The sequence below is a fragment of the Rosa rugosa genome, chromosome 2, assembly GCF_958449725.1.
Source record: "Rosa rugosa chromosome 2, drRosRugo1.1, whole genome shotgun sequence".
In the NCBI taxonomy this organism is placed as follows: Eukaryota; Viridiplantae; Streptophyta; class Magnoliopsida; order Rosales; family Rosaceae; genus Rosa; species Rosa rugosa.
Window position 1 is genome coordinate 21,119,160 of NC_084821.1, and position 16,899 is coordinate 21,136,058.

General features: G+C 37.8%; 1 long non-coding RNA gene across 1 annotated transcript; it reads right to left on the reverse strand.

Annotated features, from left to right (window-relative positions):
- Positions 1–5,560: 5,560 nt before the first annotated feature.
- LOC133732919 (uncharacterized) lies at positions 5,561–7,057 on the reverse strand. The gene is made up of 3 exons (XR_009857381.1): positions 6,249–7,057; positions 6,095–6,157; positions 5,561–5,998 (listed from the first exon to the last, which is right to left on the reverse strand). It is a non-coding gene; the product is annotated as an uncharacterized LOC133732919 (long non-coding RNA).
- Between the last annotated feature and the right edge of the window lie 9,842 nt (positions 7,058–16,899).

Consider the following 16,899-nt stretch of genomic DNA (forward strand, 5'->3'; position numbering starts at 1 on the left):
GTGCTTTTCTCGTATAACTTGACTAGAAGGACGGATGCTCAGCCAAGTTCGCGGGTATTGTCCTTCTGAGGACAATGATATCTTCCACAGTGAATTGCGAATTTCATGTTAGCGACGACAACGTCTATTTTTTGTTCATAGTTAATGAGAGTTCCACGAGTGGAACATAATTATACCTACGGGTAGTTACGTATGTCTCTGGTTAAGTTCAAATTCCCGGATCACGGTGTGCTTGTTGTGAGCGGGGATTAGTTGGAGACGTGAATCGTCTACGAGTTGCCAGCCGTGGCAGTATTGAATAAGGGTAATAAGGGTTGGTAGTTACCCAATTTTATTTGGTATAAACAAAGATTGTCTATGGAAATGCCAGGTATGGCAGTGTTTGGAGGAGAGTGATAAACGGTTAAATTCCTCATTCTGGTTGTTATGAGAAAGGTCTTGTGGTTACAGAAAAGTGAAAACTAGCGGAGCAAAGTGTATCCTGTTGGTAATAAATGTGGAACACTTGGTAAAGAGAAATGTTAGCTCCGATGTCGATATGTATGACTAGAAATAGTCGAGTTGTACCACAAGGAATTAGGAATTGGAAATGTTATGGGTACTGGAGTCCAACATGAAAGGTGAAGTATGGTTGACCGTTTGACCAATCATGAAATTTCGAGGACGAAATTTATTTAAGGGGGGTGGAACTGTGAGCCCCGGAAAAATTTATCGAGCTTAAGTGAAATAGTTCGATAATTTACTTATCGATTTCGATAAAAGTTAAAGTATTCGAGAATATTTTCAGAAAATTTCATAAAGTGAAATCCTCAATGTGAGAGTTGGAAAATAAAGTAGACAACACGACGAGTTCGTGGGATTTTTTAGGGAATTTTTCGGATATCGGAACAAATTTTTACGAATTTCCGAAGTTGAGGAATTTTAGAAATTAAATTAAGAAATTAGGAAACAGATGGCGCAATCCTAGCCATCCACCGACTCCACCTCTTGATCCTAGCCGTTCATCCTTAATTGGGTAAGTCTATATATCCAAGTGTTGCTCTGTTGGGAGATCCAGAAGGATCGAGAGAGAGGAAGAGAACCAGAGTTCTCTCTGACCCGAAACGCAACCCTGAGACCTGCAAAGAGGATCCGACTGGGGCTACTCCGTCCGGCCACCTCACAGCGGCGGACCACCGGCATTATCTTCGCATCGACGTCGCCGTCATGCCTGTGGCCTCGGATCGTGCATGCACCGGCTGTAGACGGAGGACCGACGACTGGAAGCCCCGAACTCTCTCCGCCAACCTCTGCAAATTTCGGCGTCTCCGACCACCTTCTGGGCCGTTTGTGGTATAAAACCTCCTCTCCTCATCATAATCTTCACAAACTTTCAATTTAGCTTAAGTTTGATGATTCTTCATTTCTGGGTTTCGGCCTCCACCGCAGTTCCACGACGCCGGCAGCTTTCCGGCTCTTCTTGGCTTCGTCCGGGCTTTGTTAATTACAAATTGTTGGGTTGAATTGCGTCGAAGCCATCAGCTCCTCACTAGTCGAGTTTTGGCAGTGAGTTTGGCTCGGTTGCAGTTGATTACCGAAGGTATAATTCCAAACTTTGAATTGGAAGATTGCTCTGGTGATGAATTCGAAATTGTGGACTGAAGAGCTTTTGAATTATTTCTGCTTGGGTTTAATTGAGTTGGGAGATTATGTTGTGTTGGCAATGTGATGTACTTTGCATGTACAGAGTGTGCGTTCATGTTTTGGTTGAATTGGTTGTGTTGTGATTTGAGAAATTGGTCGGGTTGTGTTGAGTGGGTTGTTTGCCTTGAGTTGAATGACTTGTGATCATCAAGTTTGATGTTTTGATCGTACTATTATGCTGTTGGTCGTTCGGTGTTTTTGATGACTTTTGTTCAGGACTAGTTTTGGTATTAGTGTTGAATTGAAATTATGTGGTGGAAGTGGCCTAAAGTAATATATGGGTATCCAGAGTAAATTAGGTACACCCATATTGGGTCGAAAATATGTTGGAAAAATATTGGGTGTCCATAGTAAATTCTGTCGAATTACTATGCGATAAAAACTATTAAGTGTGGATCGTTCGTTGGAAAAATCGTTATTGGTTTATTTGCGTATTTTACGGTTTGATAATAAATAAGGAAAATAAATTATATATATACATTGGGTGGCCTTAGTAAATTTGGTGCACTCAATATATATATGGTCACTACCGTAATTTCAAGTGAATGTTCGATAATTTAAGCTAATTATCGAACCAATAACGATTGGTCAAACAATGGTCAAAGTTTGTCAATCCTGGTCAAACCAGGAAAAGTTGGTTTGGACGATATATTAATCGTCGAGATTTCATATAATTGTTCAAAAGATATTAACTATCGAAATGTCGGAATTTAGGACTCCAGTTACCCGAGGAACAGAAGGTTCGCAACTCTCGGAGTACGTGAGAGAAAGCATCGGAATCCAGGTAGGGATTCAGGACTCTCCTCGGTTAGTGATTTTCTTATATTGTTATTAAATGATGCATGTTAGTTGGTATGGTTTGGTTATGTTCAAATGCAATGCATACTAACCAAACCATGTGAGAAATGTGATGGCTTGAGAGCGAAGGGTGGCTCTGACTTCCTTGGGTTCGATCCCCAAAACCTCCGGAGGGTTAGTTACACCGGTCGGACGGTGAGCAATCGCAATGACGACCCGATCCGTGTGTGTAGCTAGGTAGCGGACGCTCTCGCTACGCTTACCTGGTGATAAATTAAATTGAGGTAAGGTCGTGTAGTGGGTCTATGGGACCGGCCATCAGGTAAAACTTGGATTTGGCGCCGTAGTTGTTTAAGCATCATGCATCAGTTTTCAAGTTGAAAAACATTTAAGTTTGTCGTTTCTTTTAAACACTTGGTTTAAGCATGTTTTCATACTGAGGCCTCAATAATTTATTTATCGATTTTCAAATCTAGTCGAGATAGAGTTCCTGTTGAGCAGCGAGGACGAAAGCTCACCCCTACAACAGTGTGGATGCAGGTACTGTGCACTGGTGACGGGACAATAGCGGAAGGAGCTGGGTGTGCGGAAACAAGTTCGGTAAATCATCGGTTGAACCTTATTCTAAATTTTATTTCTCGAACTTCGTATTCCGAGACTTGTTAATAGTTAGCCTTGTGTCAATGTTGGTTGAGTTCTCATTTCCTTGGAGTTCGTACCTCTTGTGTGAGAACTCATTTCAAGCTCTAGACGAATGAAATAAATTTTAGCAACTCAATTATTTTCACCTCAAAAATATTTGTAGCTTCCGCTGTGTTTCTACGAAAAGTTTTCAAACAAAATGCCTAGCGGTTCTCTAGAATGTAAATCGAGTGTCCGGTTTATGTTTTAGAGGCTCGCGGCACTGTGACGTGCTTAAGTTGGTGAGGTGCAGCTTGGGGCGTTACAACTATAATTATGTTTTATAATAATTCCAAGGATAAAGTTTAGAGGGGTAAATTGAATTTAATCATAATTCTTTTTTAAAGACTCAAATCACGCCTTTCAAAAAAAAAAAAAGAGACTCAAATCACATTATAATAATTCCAAGGATTTTACTTTTTAATACTAACCAAAGAATATTTCCAAGGTGAGAGAGAAAACGCTCGACATATCTTTATTTATTTGTATTATTTAATATTATTGAATACTTGATTTTTTTATGGGAGAGGATCCTCTCCTGAGCAACTTAATGACCTGAGCTACCTGAGCTCTCTACGAGATGACGACACATGTCCAAAATCATCTAACGGTTTACATAGTGCCACATTGACTCTCCCAACTCTTCTCTCTCTCTAACCCATAGAACCACTGCCATCAGAAGCATTGGCGAAACCATAGCCTCATCCTCACTAATGCTCCTAACTCTTCGATTCCTTAATGTCAAGTTCGCATCCGATTCGAAATCGTTGTTCATTATAGAGATCTCAATCACAACCAAGTTCTATATAAGATTCTCTCTCCTCGACACTGTTTCGCAGATTATACTCTCTCTATTATCCAAAACCCAGTTTCGCAGGTACTCTCTCTCTCTCTGTTAAGTTTTTTGACTCGTTCTTATGAGTTTTGGTGGTTGCTCATTTCCTTCTGGGATTGGTTGCGATTGAATTGATGGGACGAAATTGCTTGGGATTCAATTAATGGGTTCAATTTCTGGGGCTAGGTGTTCAAAATGATGGGTTTCTTCCCTGTAAAATTTCATCAACTAATACCTGGGTACTGGGTATGAATGACCCATTGCAATTTTCAATTAATACTGAATTATCTTTTTGTTTTTGTAGTCAGTACTTGTCAGAGCTGCTAGCAGAGCATCAAAAGCTTGGACCTTTCATGCAAGTGCTTCCGATATGTAGCCGACTCTTGAATCAAGGTTTGCTTATGCCTCTTTTGAGTTTTGGATCTAGATTTTTGTGGGGAGTAGAGGGTTTATCCCCTTTTTGTCCCCGTGGCGGTGGTTTTGGTGAGATAAGAAATGTGCTTGGTTGAATAGACAGATCGGTGTGATTGATTTTGACTGTTTCACACTTTGGCTTCTGGTTTACTCAATCAAAATGAGGTTGTTGTTGGACTGATCGTCCATTTCTCTTCACATTTTAGAGTGGAGTAGTGTCTTCATCACTAGCTTTTGTAGATTTGAACTTTTAATTCGGAGTTCATGTGTTGATACTCTGTATACTGGTAACGAACTAGTAACTCTTTGAGTGCGACTGTGGCATTTCCAATGGTTGTGATTGGTTTGATCAGTTTTGGTAAAAAGATTTCAACATTGAAGTGTATTCGCCTTGCAGCTTTTCCCCCTCTTCTTGTTGCAACAATCATGCTGGACTCGTGAATGTGTTTTGCATAAGATGGGAATTGATAACAGTGTGTTGATTATCTAAAGGTGTCTTATATGATCAAACCCCTGAGCAATTCTACTTTCATGAATGGTGACATGTCCAGCAATTATACATATGCCCTTTTTTATTAATGCAATTTTACTTGTGCATGTTTATGCTTATATATGAAGAGCTGAGAAAATTCGATTGCCTTTTTTTATTATGCAATTTTACTTGTGCAGATGGCTTACAATGAAGAGGAATTCGAAGAGTGAGCTTTTTTGGATTGATTCATGCTTGATGATGATCATAAGTTCTGAAGAATTTGAAAGCATTAGAAGTTGCTGGTGGAGCCAAGGAAGTATGCAGAGATGCCAGCCAAGTTTGTGAGTCCAAAATGCAGCCCCCACTTCATCCAGCAGCCTCATTGAATCAGCTTACCTCTTATGTAGTTTAGCTAATGGCAAAACCAAAGTACTTGTCATGTATAGTTCCTTGGTGGAGTAAAAGAGATGTTAGCCGTGATCTTTTCATGGCTGGTACTTAGAATTTTCTTTGTTTTTGTTTGTTTATAAAGGATACTTGACAAACCTTACTTTTATGTAATTAATCATGTTGAAGATAAATAAATTTTCTTCTCACCATTCTCAGTTCATTTAATCTTGTTTATGGACAGCAAGTATTCAATATGAACAAAAGCAATGAAAAGAGTGCCAAATTAGAGATACACCAGTTTGGAAGTCATTTTGGTATTCTATATATGTAACCCAGAAATTGGTAACATAATGACTAATTGTTGTCAATAGCAAGTACAAGGCTGCACCTTTGCCCTCTCTTAAAAAAAACAAAACAGTGAGCTTTGTTACTAAAAGTTGTCAATAACAAGTACAAGGCTGCACATTTCTGACTAAAACAAAACAGAAGCCACTGCAGAATTGCCTTCTCCATTTCTGACTAAAAGTTAAAGCTATACAGAAGCCAATTGCCTTCTCCATTTCTCACAAAAACTATACAGAAGCCACTGCACAATTGCCTTCTCCATTTTTTACAAAAACTGTACGGAAGCCTACACTACACAATTGCCCTTTCAGTTTCTTATAAAAACAAAACACAAGCCTGCAACTCTTCTCTTACAAAAACAAAACAGAATGATGCACAACCTGCTAAAAACAAACCAAATAGACCATATTTCATATAAATTACAGAAACAATATATGAAAGACCAATATATGACAGAACAATATATGAAGACAAACCTTTCATATCCAGAGGCCATGAAAACATGCATTTCATTGGGGATCGTTGTTTAAATCAAACTCCTAGGATATATATAGTGAAATAAATAATGGTTAGTAATATTGAAATCTAATACCACAACTCTTAAGACCAACTAAATAAATATTGACATACCTGACTGCAAGCAAGAAATCCAAGTGAAGATGCAGAAATATCTTGTTCCAGAATCAAACTCCATTCCTTTTCTAGGTTTCCAATCCAACTCCAAATCAGAATTCTCAATATTAAAGTCTGCAGCACCCAATGATTTATCCATCTGCAACCAATTTCTTGTATAGTAACTATAATAATCTTCAATTGACAATTACTCAACTAAAAAAGAACAACCAACACAGAGAACACAACCAACACAACAAACCCGAATCAGAGGAAAACAATGAGATCAAGATCAAGCAACAATCAAACAATAACAATGAGATCAAGATCATGAGGAACACAATGTTCTCAACTAAACTAATGAGATATCTTCCGGAAAACAAGAAATTAGGAATTCCTCTTCGTCAATATCAAATACAGAATTCCTAAACTCTAAGACACACAATATGAAGAGAGAACTTTCAAAGAAAACCCAAAATAAAGGAGTATTACACTTACCTGTAGGCTGTAGCAATGAAATGCAGGAGAAAGTGAGATAGAAGACTCAAAGCTAAAATTTTGAACTTTTGATTAGATCTCCCCGCACACAGCCATTGAATTTAAAGACTGAAGACTTGTGTTTTTTTATTTCATAGCAGAAGAGGCCAAGAACAAAAGAGGGAGAACGCGGGGAAACGAAACCAAGAGCGCGGCAACATAAAACTCAAAAAAATTGGAGACAGAACCCTAAATTCATTGCAGCCATTAGATGTGAGTTTGGACACGTGTCGTCATCTCGTAGAGAGCTCAGGTAGCTCAGGTCATTAAGTTGCTCAGGAGAGGATCCTCTCCCTTTTTTTATTTGTATTGGTTAATATTATTGAATACTTGATTTTTTTTGTATTGGTTAATATTATTGAATGCTTCGCCGGCATTGGGATCTGCTGCCGGACGGGTATTCGACCCGATTTGTTTCAAGAGTGGTCCATGGGTGGTTGAGCTCGAGGTAGGTCCAGGCGGCTTACGGCTTGCGGCTTGTGCTCTGTGACCGGCGGCGTGACTGTGCTAATCAAGACAGGTGTATGGTTCTGAATCAGTAGTGGTGCAGACGGTGGGATGCTGGACCGGCGCGATTCGGAGTTAGGCTTTCACGACGGCGTGCGCTGGGATGGTGTGGTGCGCAGCGGTTTGGGTCACAGCGGCGGGTGGTCGAGGTATTTTTAGTGCATTTCTCTCTCCATTTTGCTTAGTTATTTCCTTAACGATGTCATTTCTAACTTCTTTTGTGTTTTTAGGTAGTTTTGAGTCTTGAAATGGAAGGCAAGGAGTTATATGCGCAGAAATGAGAAGAAATGGAGAAATGAAGTTTTCCCAGTTCTACCAGGAAAAGGAATCCTAGTTGAAGTAGGAATCCTAATGCAACTAGGAATGAGCTCGGAAAAATGATGTTCGGAAATGAAGAAATGAAACCTGATGACACTAGGAGTCCTGATGCTGCTAGGAGACCTGTTGAGACTAAGAGATGCTATGTCTTGAAGATGACTCAAGATAGTTCAAGAATGTTATAGAATAATGAAGAATTTCGGCAATCATGAAGATGGGCTTTCGAATTGGATCAATTGAAGAAGTCTGGCCCGAAGATTGAAGCATGTGACTTGCACATGAGTCTCTAGAATCATCTATGACATCTTGAGGAGTCCATGACCCATTAATGTTGCTTTTTTCCGTAAGAAATAAAATAAAATACTAGAAGATTTCGGCAAATCCATTTTGGGATAGTTTTGGATTTCTATGGAATTTTGGAGAAGAAAATAAGGGAATAAATATTGATTTTGGATTCCTGATTCCATACAACATACAAGGAGGCCGAAATATGGTTTAGATACATGGAAGAATTCGGCAAAGACTAAGGTGACTTGCTCTCCACTTCTCAAGGAATTTTCTCATTGGTTGAATGATGTCACAAGAGGAGAATTACTAGGAAAGCCTAGCCCTTGCCGTTCACTATATATAGGGGGTTTGTGAAGACATTCTACACACCACAAAATTCAAAATCAAAAGCCACAAACACTTCCCCTTCTCTTCCAAGTTTCGGCAACTTCAAGAAAATCCGAGTTCAAGGCCATGAGCAATCCTCCTCTCCATTCAAGCATCCTTGTAGTGATCCTCATCCATTCCACCACCTTTTGAAGCTTCTTGCGTCCTTGAAGATCAAAAAGTGTAACCATGAACACCTTTTTATGTTTTCGGTTTTGTATAAGAGAATTATTTCGGGTTTTATATAAATGGCGATTTGATTTTCTGTTTTGGATCTTTGATTTGCGATTTCTTGTGATGATGAAGTGTTGATTTTAGATATGTAATTTTCGAATACTATGTAGCATGTTTTAGGTTTTAGGTTTTTAAATTGAAAAGTTGCGATTTCATTATATGTGAGCATGATTGTTAATTTCGATCTTCAATCCCATCTTTTTTGTGTTAGTTGATCTTTGGATGCATACTTAGGTTGATGAACATTTAATTGAATCCATATTAAGGTGCTAGCGTTCTAGGCTTTAATAATCTAAGTGGAAAACCTATAATTACTTAGGTAAATTAACAATGAGTCTTGCATGCTTGATTAGCGTTCTAACTTGTGTTCTTGGTTTGAATTGATCAAACTTCCAATGTGTTTACTGCATTAAAAATGTTTTTGTTAGTGATTAGCTACCACTAGTGATTGCATGCTTAATAGGGTTAACTATGGTGCGTTCATCTAGTTAATTTAACTAAGGGAAGTAAAAAGAACTCTGTATGCGTTCATCTTTGTTCTTGATCGATTCTATGCTTTGACATATTTTGATTCATGATTTGATGTTTGAAACCTTGCCAACGTGTTTGTAGTAGTTAATTCTATCTAATTTCGTTCCATCCACATACTTCTACTTGATTCTATGTTTTGATGTGTCACGTGTATATAATTACTTAGTTGTTAAATTAAATAAAAATCCTAAAATCCCCTAAGTATAAATAGTAAAATGTGTGTATATATATTCTTTGATTTGTTCTTCTAAAGTTTTATTTTTCAGGAATTAATAAGTCCCCAAATCCCCGGTTGAGAACGATACCCTACTTACTCTTACTACATTGATGGGGTTTTAAATTGAGCACTAACTTTGTGCAAGTCACACCTTCAATAATTGTTCAACTATGCATATACTATAGCTTTAATCATCTTATCAAAAGATTAGAGCTGGCAACCAAGTAACACAACATAAGGTTGCACAAAAAAAAAAGGTTGTCTAATTCATTTGCTGGGAAGGCTAACATTTCATCAATTCCCACACCTATTTTCGCTCTCTTTTACCTGAATTTTGTCTGATCCTCTGAGATGACCTTGTTGGTGTTGCAACTTGCTTGCTTGATGCCCTAGGAGCTTGCAGAGGCCTTGAACTTTTGCTGGTAGAGGTAGCTTGTACATGCCTTGAGTTAGTTGGGACAAATATGGCTTGTTGATGCCTTGATCTTGTTGGGGCAGACATGTTTGCTGGCAACCAACACTACAAGAAATTTGACCTTTTGCAACCGGTTTATATGCAAGGAGCCAAAATTCCTTGTATTTGGTGTGAGTATGCAAAGAATATTACAGTTCCTTGTATTTGTTTGAGATAATATACAAGGAATAGCAAACTTCTTTGCATTTGGGCTCCAGATATTTTAGAACCAAAATATTCCTTGCAAATGTTTCACGATCGTTGCATTGATCTAGGCGGGAGAGTCTGGCGCTAAAATGAAAAAACTTAATACAAGGAATTGTATAATTCCTTGTTTTGTGTACATTAATACTGCAAGGATTTGAGATTATTCCTTGTATGTAATAAAAAACAAGGAACCAAGTCCTTACTTCCTTTGCCGATATCAAATAGAAAAATAAACATATGGAAGCTTCTCTCACATATCCCAAAGACCAATTCTGAAAGCTCTCGATAATCTCTCAAAATTTGTCGACGAACTCTTACAAGTACCGCCGGTGCTCCTTGTTCCTATTGATTTTCCTATTCGTCTTTGGCTTTAGAAGAAGACATTTCTTCATCTCTCTCGTCCTTGATGTCATTCACATGATGATAGCTGCATTCAGGTTCTTGTTCTCTCTCTACTTGAAGATTTAATCTTTGATAATTATGTTCTTGCGAATTGATGTATGGGCTTTCTATTTTTTTGCTCTGGGTTCTCTCTTAACAAGTCAATTTGGGATTTTTATGATTCTCTGTTGATTGGTGGTGATGAGAATGTTTTCAATTTGTTTTATATAAAGGGTTTAGGAAAGGTTTTTAGTTTGGCTAAACATTAGCCTGACTACGTCAATTTAGCTTTCAATTGCAAATATACAAAATTGATCATTTGATAGTGTAAAGAATGAAAATTGCTAAAGACCTTGATATAGTTCATACCTTTTTGCAGACTCAGAGCTCTATTACAAAGAACTCTGTGAAAACCAAGTGAGAAAATGAGGGAAAGTAAGAAAAATTAGATAAGCTTTGTTTGGTTGGAGAGGAGGATTAAGGTAAAGTGTTGGGCTTTCATGGTCTGATGACTTTACCAGAAGAGGGAGTTGCAAAACGAAAATGGTTTAATTTATAAGAAGTGTTCATGGGGATTCTGAGATTGATGAATTTTTCAAGATTAGGTGAAAGATTCCCAACCAAATATGTGATTCTTTTTCCTTTTTTTCTCCTTTTTTGGAAGACATGCAGCGGGATGTCTAATCTATGCTATCATTCTTACACTGTTGCTTTTTTATATGAAGAATCTAGGTACTCCAAATGAGGATGTGTGGCCTGGAATGAGTAATATGCCTAATTTTAAATCTTCCTTTCCTAAGCAGCCTTCTAAGGACTTGGCAACTCTAGTTCCAAATCTTGAATCAGTTGGTGTTGATCTTCCTTTTAAAGATATGCATGCAGTGGTGGCATTTTCTAAGTGTTTGTAATTGGCAATACATGTCCTATGAGCAATGGCGGATCTAGGATTCGAAAATAGGGAGGGCTACATATTTATGTATCCCTTTGGGCGAAGCCCAAAATTTTTTTTTTAGTACAATTATGCAGAGGTGTGCGAATGCAAGAGTGGGGAGATGAGAACCTGAGAATTCAAGTGTTCAAAGATTGAATTTAGTCCGTAATTTAGGCCTTTTTGCGATGAAGAAGAACAAGAAGAATGAGAATTTGTGATGGACGGAGAGAATGGGAGAGTCAGAGAGGAGTTTGACTTCGATAATTTGAGAGTTCGGGTGGCTTCGTGAAACAAACATACATATAAAAAAAATATATACATCATATATATAGTTTTTTTTTCAACCCAAAAGTTTGTTCTGAATATAAAGCCATGGATAGGACGAAATAGCTAGCAAATAAACCCAAGCCTAATCTGCAAAGTTAACTCTATAAACCTGAACTGATTACTCGGCATTCGAATGAGGCCAAGCTCCTGGCCGAGATACTGAGATAGCACAACAATTGATAAAATGATAAGTATTGAAATCAATTAAACCCACAACAATTGCACAGCAGAAAGAAGACCTACTGATCGACCTTGATAAGTTTTGAAATCAATTAAACCACTTACCCACGTAAATTAAATATTTAAACTCACATCGATCAATTAAACATCAATTAAAGTATACATCTAATTTTTTTTTTAAACCTAAAAATCTCGGACGGGCTCCAGCCCGCCCAAGCCACTACTTGGATCCGCCCATGCCTATGAGAAACTATTTTTCCTCGAGGAATGTAAAAAAAAAAAAAAAGGAAGTATATTATATCGATAGAGGAAGGGGATATACACTAAATGGATTGTCTTTTTCCTAATGGTTTGGGTACAAATGTTGTATGGATTTTTTTTTTAAACTGATATGGTTATGGTTTTGTCTGAGTTTCACATATTGATTTCTCTCTGAAGGTGGTTGTGTTGTTGATCTATATGCAAGTTGATACTTGTGTTGCTGGTGGGGGAAAAGTGCTAATTTCTTCATTTGCTTTGGGTAGAGCTCAGGTATTTCAATCAAGATAATTTTGATTACTTTAACTTCAGTTATCTGTATCTCAGCCAATTTCATCATGTCTTAGTTAAAGAAGTGTAAAGAATAAAAGAAGTATGCAGTACCTATGATCTATGTTTGTGTTTCCTCAGGTTCCTTTTGCCTGTTTCTACTGCTTTGAATTGGACAGCAAGGTTCTAGGCCTGCCACATTATTTATGAGGTAAGCCTTGTAGTTTAGTTGCTGGTCAATTTTTATTTTTGAGGTAAGCCTTGTAGTTTAGTGCTTGCCCTTTTAGTTCTGTGCATATGATATAGTAAAAATATGTAATATAAGGTCTTACATTGATTAGTTCTGCTAACATGTTGAAATTCCCTCCAATGATACATTGTAGACTGAAAATGGTTGACGTTGATTTTGTTTTTCTTTCTTTTATTCATTCTCTGTTAATGGTTTAACAGTAAGGTTTTTTCATATTTCTCAGGGCTTGCTATACCTAATTGAGTTAAAGATCATTCAACAACCTCATTATTGATCCTGATTTGCTTTGCTATAAAAGGTATTTCCTTCTTTAAAAAAAAAAAAAAATTGTATATCATTAGTTTCATCTTTATAATAAGCATTATTGTCTCACTACTAGGAAAGACCAAAGGATTATTACTCTGTTTTTTTTTTTTTTTTTAATAGTGTCACTTATACTTATTGTGTCAAAATTTAACTATTTGGTCTTGCAAATATTATTGCAATACAAGGAAACCATTAAGGTCATTACAATGCTCCTGAAACGATTTGCGTGAAGTAGTTAAGTTGATCGAGCTTGTGCAGTCTTCAAAGAAACTAAGGAAAAGGTTTGATTTCACTACCTATGTTTTTCAAGCATCGATCTCAATATGTCATGATATGAATTATTTATCTATCAACATTTATACATGTTCAAAAGTGTCGGCATATCTTTAGTTCATTATGATCTTGATATATATTTTTAAGTACTTTGTTTGCTTTCCTCGATTACTTTTGAAGAGTAGTGGCCCATTATATACATATATGCACATGCATGATATATGTGTATATTTAAGTACTTGTTTACTTGAATTCTTTTTGGAAGATTTGTAAAGTTAGGATATAATATAATAATGATTGTAAACCAAGTAATACAGAATTAACAATTCTTAGTATGAATGAAAAATAGAGGTAATTGAAATATTGCAGATGGCTCAAGGGAGAGGGAAGCGGATAAGGAAGGTTCAAAAAATGCCTCCACCTCAACAGCCAGCTACAACAACTATGGCAGATAATGTGTTAGCTACACCTACTGTGCGTGAAAATGTGCCAGCAACACCAACTATGACAGATAACGTGTTAGCTACCCCTACTGTGCGTGAAAATGTGCCAGCAACAACTATTGTTCATGCTCATGTGTGAGCAAGAGCTAGCATGCCACCACAAACTAACGTGCCACCACCAGCTAATGTGGCCCCCATCAATTGATCAACTGGCTACCCAACAAGGTAAATCATATTTGTCTTCTTCTTTTTTTCCTTTTTTTTTTTTCCAAAGCAAATTCAGTTAGACATATAGGATAGGTAAATATATATAATTGGTTTTTGTTTACAGAAATCCCTTTTGTGGGCATTGGCATGAAAAGGAAGCGTGGTAAAGCTCTTCAGGAGCTTATAAAGGCTTATGGTGGACCTCTGCGTGTTGACTTTCATCCGACCATCCATGTCTCTTCTGATGACACAATTTCTAAAATGTTTACTTCTGAGATAGGAATTACTGTACGGGGTGGGGCACCAGTATGCAAATATGGTTGGTCTGATGTTGATGAAGATGATAAGAGGCTGCTAAGAGAGGATCTGCGAGTGAGTTTATCCTAAATGAGGTGGATTTTTTTGTGTTAAATAAATAATTGTTTACTAATAACTCTAATAAGTATACGTACCTAAGGTAAATGTAAATGTCATGTACCTGAATTGTAGTTTCTTAATCAGGTGTTCTTTATGGTGGACTTAACTGATCTAGGTGTTGTTTCTTATGTGGATTCCAAAATGTCTACTGCCTACTCCCAATTCAAGACTCGACTGAAGAAGGAATGGAAAGCATTTGGCTCACCTGAGCTAGGAAGAGCAAACCTGCCTAATGCAGATTTATGGAATGAGAGACCTGTCTCACATTGGCACTGGCTTTGTGACAACATATACACCAACCAGTCTTGCATTGTATGAATTCATTAATTTCTTTATTATTCAATTATTCTAACTGAAAATTTTATAGATTTGATTGATATTTATTTGCATAATGAAGGAGATTGCAGAAAAGAATTCTACTAATAGGTATATGCAACAACATACTCACAGGGCTGGTGCACGGCCATACGTGCAACATGCTTTGGTGGCCTCTAAGGTAAACATGAATTAGTTTCAAGATCAAAAACCACTCTTAAATGGGCAGTTGATTGATTATTAATATATATGTGTATTTGTTTAATGGAGGATGGGAAGGAGCTGTCGCTCATACATAATTGGGGAGAGAAACACAAGGATAATAATCATGAATGGATCAATGAGGCTGCCAAGAACAAATATGTAAGTCACTTAACTAAATTTAGGTTGTGTATACTGCATTAAGATTGTGTTGATGATGATTTCAGCCCTCCATTCCTTTTAGCCCTTAAATTAAGCTCGTTAATCTCTTGCTAGATCGTTGTATTTAATCATGGATAGTGAATGTAAATCATCTGGCCAATCTCTCTATCATCTATCTTGATATCTTTCATTCTTTTTTATCTTATTAATTAGTTGCAAACTAATAATCTGGGCATCTTTCTTAAATATAGACATACTCAACATGGAACTTGACATTTATATCCAGATCACTTGGTTATGTTATGTGATGCCCCGGAAATTCGTATTTATTTTCTGAGGATTTTCCGGAATTTAATTAGTAGTTGTTGGAAGGTTTCGTGGCTCGTGGAAGGAGCGGAAGTGTTTCGGACGAATTTTTTATTTGAAAAGGATGACTTTAGGGGGGTTGCAAAGGTTGACTTTTGATACGTTGAGATTCTCCAAAAACTTCCTTCACGAAAGTTGTAGAGCGCGTCGATACGAGTTCGTGGACATGCGGAGCGCGGAAATCGGAGTTCGAATGAGAAAGTTATGACCAGCGGAAGAAGTTTCCGTTTTGGTATAAATAGAAGTTTCCCGAAAGAGAAACTTACTATTTTCATTTAGTTTCCTCTTCCGGAAACTTTCATTTTCTCTATCTCTTCTCTCTCGACCTCACCTTCACTGTCTGAGTATTTCGACTGACCCGACCCGAACCCGGAAACCTGACCCGGCTTTTCCGGCGAGCTCCGGCGACAAAACTTTCTAGATCGGTTCGTCGTTGCCGTCCGCTCCTCCCTGTGGTGTCCTCTTGCGGCGATTCGCGGTGGTGATGGCGATAAAAGGGGGCGCAGTTGGTGTTTTCGGACCCGGTCAGAAAATGCAGCTCCGGCGACTTCGTGGCTTCATGATTCCTTGGTTGAGTTCAGAGGAGGCTCCCTGATCGATCTGTGGTGGTCGTTTGGATCAATTTACGTGGAACTTGGTTCAACTCGGTTTGAACAGTAATCCACGGGTTGTGAGGTAGTTTTCGACCCTTTATGCTTGTTTTCTGACTTCGAGCTAGTTATGAGAATTCACAAGCATGCTTAGATGAAGCTTTTTGATGTTGGGAGTTTTGTGAAATAATGAGTTTTTGGCTGGCGGCGGTGCGCCACAGCCTGTGGCGGCGTTCCGGCCATGTAAGGAACTGTTTCTGGTACTATATATCTTCTACTCGTCGATACGAGCGTTTTGATATATAATATGCAGATTTTGGAGTTCGTATGGATTTGTTATAATTTTCACAATTTCATATCGGTGAATTTATTCAAATCCTTGAGGATTTAAGCATCCGATCGACTTGTGGCTTGGACACATCGATCGTGGAAGTGTTCCGGAGACTTTGGGAGGTCTCGGATGTGGTTTCGCCTCGATTGGCGTCACCTTGGGAATTTTGGTTCGATTTAGGGTTTCGAACGTTATTCCTTGTGATTCGTTAACTGAATCAGAGTTGTGTTTCCTTAGGTACTTGACGAGTATTCTTTGGACGGCTATTGTGATTGGTTGCTTTGTTCTGTATTGAAGACGCAACGGGAGTTTCGAGGTGAGTAATTTCACAAGGTTCATTATGAACGGAATTACCATTATTGTTTTGGCGTTAATTATTTAACTGCAAACTATAGTTGGTATTAGTAGGCATTTCTGAGCGAATGACTACGTATATATATATTTACGTGAAATATATATATATATATATATATATATATATATATATATTCTTGTGGATGATGTATGATGAATAATATGCATGATGGGTTCATATTATTGTTGAATGAGACTTTTCATAGAAACGATATTGTGGAAAAAGATGTTTTCTATTTTTTGAAAAGTATTGATTTGATGTTACATTTTGGAGTCAAGCGTGACTCATTTTAAATGTATTGGTCCTTGTACCAAGGGTTACAGATGGTGAGCAGGGATGGGGAAAGCCGGAACTAGATGGTCGTAACGTTTTTAGATCATGTGTGACTTACTTAACGTTGACTTGAGACCAGATGGGGTCTGAAAAGCATGGGTCGCAGATGGTGAC